The 5,897-nt window shown below is 43.2% G+C and overlaps 1 long non-coding RNA gene across 1 annotated transcript; it reads right to left on the bottom strand.

Moving 5' to 3' along the window:
• Positions 1-2,521: 2,521 nt before the first annotated feature.
• LOC125942023 (uncharacterized) lies at positions 2,522-3,346 on the bottom strand. The gene is made up of 2 exons (XR_007464747.1): positions 3,117-3,346; positions 2,522-2,666 (listed from the first exon to the last, which is right to left on the bottom strand). It is a non-coding gene; the product is annotated as an uncharacterized LOC125942023 (long non-coding RNA).
• Between the last annotated feature and the right edge of the window lie 2,551 nt (positions 3,347-5,897).

Consider the following 5,897-nt stretch of genomic DNA (forward strand, 5'->3'; position numbering starts at 1 on the left):
TGACATTTTTAGGTAGGAATGAAGTTGAATGATTGCAGAGGGTGTTGTCATTTTGGTGCACTTTCATTAACTTAATTAATGCTGAAAGAGCAGCACCATTTAAAATGGAATGCCAGGTATTTGATAGGAGTGCATAGCCTACAAAAAAGGTGGCCACAAGCAGGAGAATGAAATCTAGTCTCAGCTAAGAGAAAGCATGTGCCTGAGGGCGGACCCCTGGGGGATGCTGGCAACACAATGGATGTCTTGTAAGGAACTCTCTGAAGCCCACTATTTAATTAAAGGCTGCAATGATAAGTCCCACATTATACCTTTATTGCTTCCCTTGTTGCCTGCATACACATCAAGAGACTGGTATTATTTGTCTGAAGGTCACTTTAAATGGAAATTTGGTGCCAAGTCCACTGCACAGTCCAGTCTTGTTCATCGGCCCTCTCCCGGTGCGACACTGCGCTGCTGCGGCACTATTGACTGGGCGTAGCTTTCATAAATTCGTACTCTTTCCTCATTGGAATGGCTGGCTATGCGACCACTGCAACTGTGAAATGACCACCGAGCACCTCCTTTGCCACGGCACCTGCTTCAACATCCAATGCAAGTTTCTTTGGGGCACCCTCAGCCAACTGGATGGTTGACCCTTTACAAGGACAGAGATGCACAGAACATGGGCTCATTACCCCAGAAAGTTATGCATGCCTTTATCGCTTTCTTAACCCTTTAATGACGGCACTTATAGATACTGGAAAAAAAATTTCACTTTCTATCTAAATATGCAAAAACACATCAAGAATAGCCATAATCAATGAAAAGAAAATATATTTTGCAGAAACTTTTTCAGCAATAGGGGGGGAAAACCCGAGGCAGAAAGCTGGAAGTGGGATTCACCTCAAGCCACCTATGGCTTCATTTGAAATTTGTACAGACAGCTCTCGTCATACGTGAACCATGGGTGCAGATTTAGTTTGCTTTACATCGTGTGTGACGCCACTGCAACCAGAGATCTTGCATCAGTCTGTGTGCTATGACTGTGCAAGAAAGCTAGTCGGTGTGCCGAACTACTTTTACCTTGTTCTGTGTTCCTGCTCTAAACCAACAAATGATGCTTGCTGCCTGTCATTCAGGGTTGGCTGAAGACATTTAGCCAGAAACTTTGTGCTAAATACCAAAACTCAAAAAAAAAAAAACTTTCTGCGATAAATGAAGGGTTAAAATCAACGGACCCGAGAAGACGCTTATCGACACCCTTTGTGTGATATTATGTGCATGAACTCTTTCTCCTTTAGCCTTTTCCTTTTTTTAATCCCCTTCCGCCGGTGCAGGGTAGCCAACTGGATGTCTGTCTGATTAACCTCCCTGCCTTTCCGTCTTTCACGGTCTCTCCCAGTCTTCATATTGGAAAAACAGAACAAAAAGGCAGACACAACAAGATAATGATCAACACAAGCGTTGATTATCAACTGATTTATTGAAGAAACATAGATGCATAGAAAACATGCAAGGGACAATTGCTCATGTGCCAGCTAAAGCTAATCATCGGAAAATATCCCCCGTGTCATCCCCCGGCCAAAACATTATTTTTGCAATGCTGTCGCAAAACAAAAGTGCTTTTGATTGGTTAGAATGAGGAGCTAAGATTGTTGATGAAAGCAAGGCGTATCCTGCATTTAGGCAATGCATGTATCAGCCAAGCGTCTGTCGCCCCTACATGATGATGAATTGTCCTTCTTTGACAGTGTTTTGCAATAGCATTGTAATAGTGATAATGTTTTGTTCGGGGGACGACATGTGGTATATTTTGTGATTTTTTTTTTTTTTCACTGATACACAAGCAATTGTTCCTTGCATGTTTCTACGCCCTTACGTTTCTTCAGTAAATGAGGCGATAGTTGGTGCTTGTGTCATTCAGTCTCCTCTTGTGTCCGTGTCTTAATTTTTGCGCTGTTTTTCCTTCATACTAACTCCCTCAGTTTTCAGTATTAGTAAATCTTCCAGTCTTGTTGGATACAGCTGTCATCAACATGGTAAGCAGGTTTGTGACTTAATTGTAAGAATATCATAGGGTCTTATCTCAGAGCTGAGGCAAGCCCAGGTGAAAATTTCCAACTGGGAATGCAACTGGTTCCAGTTAAACTGGTTTATGGAACAATTCCCAGTTGGTCCCCGTTGCAACTGGTCCCCATTGCAACTGGTCCCAGTTGGTCCCCATTGCAATTGGTCCCAGTTGGTCCCCATTGTAATTGGTCCCAGTTGGAGCCCATTACAACTGATCCCAGTTGGTCCCAATTGCAACTGGCCCGTGCAGAAGCCTATCAAAAGTGTATTCTGCTGATGGATTTCATACAACTAAGGCAGTTCAGCTATTATTGCTTAAGTCCCTAGCAAAATTTCTAATACAAACCCTAATAGCCTATTCGGTTATCGACACTAATACAGTCTAGTAGGTCTCTTAGTGTATTAGTGTAATAGGTCTATTGGAGTGAAAGAAAATGTTGTAATGTTCCAGATACATAACGAAAACAGGTAAAATTGCTAAAAGCATTTATTAGCACAGCATGTATTTTTACAGATTCCTCCTTCGAGATCTTCGTCAGGTCAGCAATCTTGATTGAGAGCTTTTCGTTGACTTCGACCAAAGGGCGTCCTTTTGAGGAAGTGGTTAAAAAAACCTGGCACAAAATACACACATATAGAAGCATTAGAAACAGGGGTGCTAGTTCTACCACTAAACGTTTAAGCTGGCAATATTTGCTTCCACATTAGAGTAATGTGGCTCCGCAATTACCAAACTAATTTTAGGACAGTGTGATATATGCTAGCTCAAAATGTTTATCATAATAAAAATGACGCCACGTGACACGATAGGACCACTATAAAGAACACAAAATCAACATAAGATGTGTGTTCCATCGAAACAGTAGGCAGATATAAAGAACTCAAGACACAAATCTTGCACAGCGTTGTCGGAAACAGGCATGTCGATCATTGCTGCAACGCACACAGCAATCGGCCCGACGACACTGTACAGAAGTACTTACGTCCACCGTCAGGATAAAAAAAAAAAACAGAAAAAACACCTCATACTGTACTATAGAAGCATAAACAAGAAGTATAATTACCTCGAAATGGTAAATCGGCGCCGGGGAGAACACTGCACATCGATGCACGCTGATAGATCCACAAAGCCGCGAAGGACAGGGGTAAAACAGTTGCCTTGGGTTGTTTGGAAGTCACAACAGCAGCCATAGATAAAACTATCCAAATACTACTCCACGAATGAGACTGCGCAGGCGCTAACACCACGGGTTCCTTAAAAACACATCGTTAATTCACTAACACGCACGCACGCCTCGCGTGACGCCTCGTCTTGACATGGCGGCCGCCATTGCACCGTGCTGTGCGCAACTACCGCTGACTATGGTCGCAGTTTTATATCCTTCCCACCCCGCGTTCCCTTCTCTGCGATACTGCTCTTTGATGTCAATAAATATTACGGCCTTTTATATGCGATATCAAGTTAGCAATTTAGATTAAAAGTTTAACATTTACTTTATGCGCACTTCAACGAAAATACGACACTGACGAAACTTCAGTGCCAAACAAATATGGTTCGTAAGCTGACCGGGCACCGCGATCTGACGGCTGGTTGTTCGCGTTTTTCTTTTTTTTCGCGGGGGAGTATTCGCTGTGCTGTAAACTAGCTGTTACCTCGACTCATCGCGACGAGGCTCATGAAGCAAAATTGGCAAGACCATGTAGGCGTACGTCGCTGAGAGGTGGTGTGCTGAAACTAATGCAAACGTGCGAACGCATCTGCTGCACAATTGTACAGCAGAATTTTTAATTATTCAGTGATTAATTAGAAACACCCCTCCATGCAAGCAAGCGGTCCGCTATTCTAATTTTTTCAATTAACTTTCACCAGCAAACAAGAGCTGTGGAATCTAGCAGTACATGTTGTATCAGACCAGTAACAATCTGCATAAGGCCAATAGGACCTGTTAGTCTAATAAGAAACTAGTAGACACGCGCGTGTCACTACACTGCTTGTAAAAGACTAATAAGTCTAATACACACGGCCTCTTGGTCTTATAGGTAAATCAGTACGACTAATAAAATTTCTATTGGTCTAATACAAACTTATACAACTAATACAAAACTGACGTATTAGACTAATTATTACAGACTTCTATTAGAATGTTGGCTAGGATTGCTAAAACTGCCAAACTTAATTGCTCAGTATAAGTAGGACTAGCTGCTGCATGTTACTGGATGTTACTTGCTTTCATTTAAACTTCTGGTCACCGTTTCATTTGGATTCAAACTGGAAACAGTTGCTACCAGAACAACTGGCCAATGTTTAAGTTGGTTCCAGTTGCTACTGATACAACTGGTCAAAGTTCCAGTTGGAATCCACTGGAACCAGTTGATTCCAGTACAAATGGTGAAAGTTCCAGTTGCCTCTCTACTGGAACCAGTTGATTCCAGTACACTGGTCAAAGTTCCAGTTGGATCCCAACTGGGTCCAGTCACTCCCAGTAACTGGAAATTGTTCCAGTTGGATCCCAACTGGAACCAGTTGCTACCCAGTTGCTTTCCAACTGGGACCAGTTGGTGTGTAACTGGGACCAGTTGGTTTCCAGCTGGAACCAGTTCATCCCAGCTGATCCCAGTTGGATCCCAGTTGGAAATTTTCACCTGGGAGGTCATTTTCACTGGAGGAATTGGGCACAGTGTATGCTGTGTGCACTCATTTAGGAAAAGTCTTGTGCACTGATTGGTACGGTGTAAAAAAAGTTGTCGCAGTTTCACCTGAAAGGCGAAGCATCAATTGCGATAGCAAATTTGTAGAGAGCTATACGGAGTAATGATATTAGCTTTATCAGCTGTATAAACTTGGACATGCAGCAGCACCGGCAACACGCAGAACTGTTGTCGGCGTTTTGCCCGCGTTCGGTCAAAATGCGTGCGGCGTTGGTGACTGTTGCCGGAGCCTCTGATATAAATAGGCACTTGATGCCACAGCTAAACGTCGCCTCCCTTCCCCCTCCCCCACGGCCTCTCGCACGTCGGAAGAAGGCGCGTTTGCTCTACATATATGGTGATTGTAAGGAGGAAAGAGACGCCTACTTGTGCAGCCCTTAAGGGAGCACGGCGCAGAACGCGCGTTTGTTCTCCGCCGTGCGTTCACTCCCCGTGAAAGCGCACGTCCCTCGCGCCCTTTCACTCGGACATACAGCGTTCGGCAACGCGGCGACGATTTCATCTCCATTGACGTCATACGGAACCTCACGGCGACGGCGACGGCAGAAATCTGCTTTTGAGTGTCCATATAATTGCTATCGCAATAAAAGATGCCTCAACTGCTCCAGCAATGAATGCATGCAACTTTCTCAGATTGCAAGCTTCAAATGAAATCAGTTGCTGTTGAATCTGATGCTAGAAAACAGTTCATTAACGCAGGGACCAACTGCTTGAACCAATTGGGCTACATATTGCAAAGATGGCATCATGGATGCACCAAAGAATAAAGACCAACTTGATGCATCTGGCTATTCATTATGATGTGCTCGTGCTGTTCATAGTTGTGTCTAAATAAATGCTTCTGTTGCTCGATGAAGCTATGCAACAGTGTAAAAAATGTCCTAGCTGGATCTCGTCAAAGTGGTGCGTCGCAATTTTTGCACAAGTTAAAAAAAATAAGACGTGAAAAACATTGAATAACCTATATATATATATATATATATATATATATATATATATATATATATATATATTATTCTTGCCGTTCGCGGTTAATGACAAGATAAGGTTGGATGAAAGTCGACTCACAGAGCAGGTGCAAGTTGTTTCTCTGAAACGGCTCCTCAAACAGGTTCACTTCACTCTACTTCAAACTG

This window comes from Dermacentor silvarum, unplaced genomic scaffold, assembly GCF_013339745.2.
Source record: "Dermacentor silvarum isolate Dsil-2018 unplaced genomic scaffold, BIME_Dsil_1.4 Seq905, whole genome shotgun sequence".
In the NCBI taxonomy this organism is placed as follows: Eukaryota; Metazoa; Arthropoda; class Arachnida; order Ixodida; family Ixodidae; genus Dermacentor; species Dermacentor silvarum.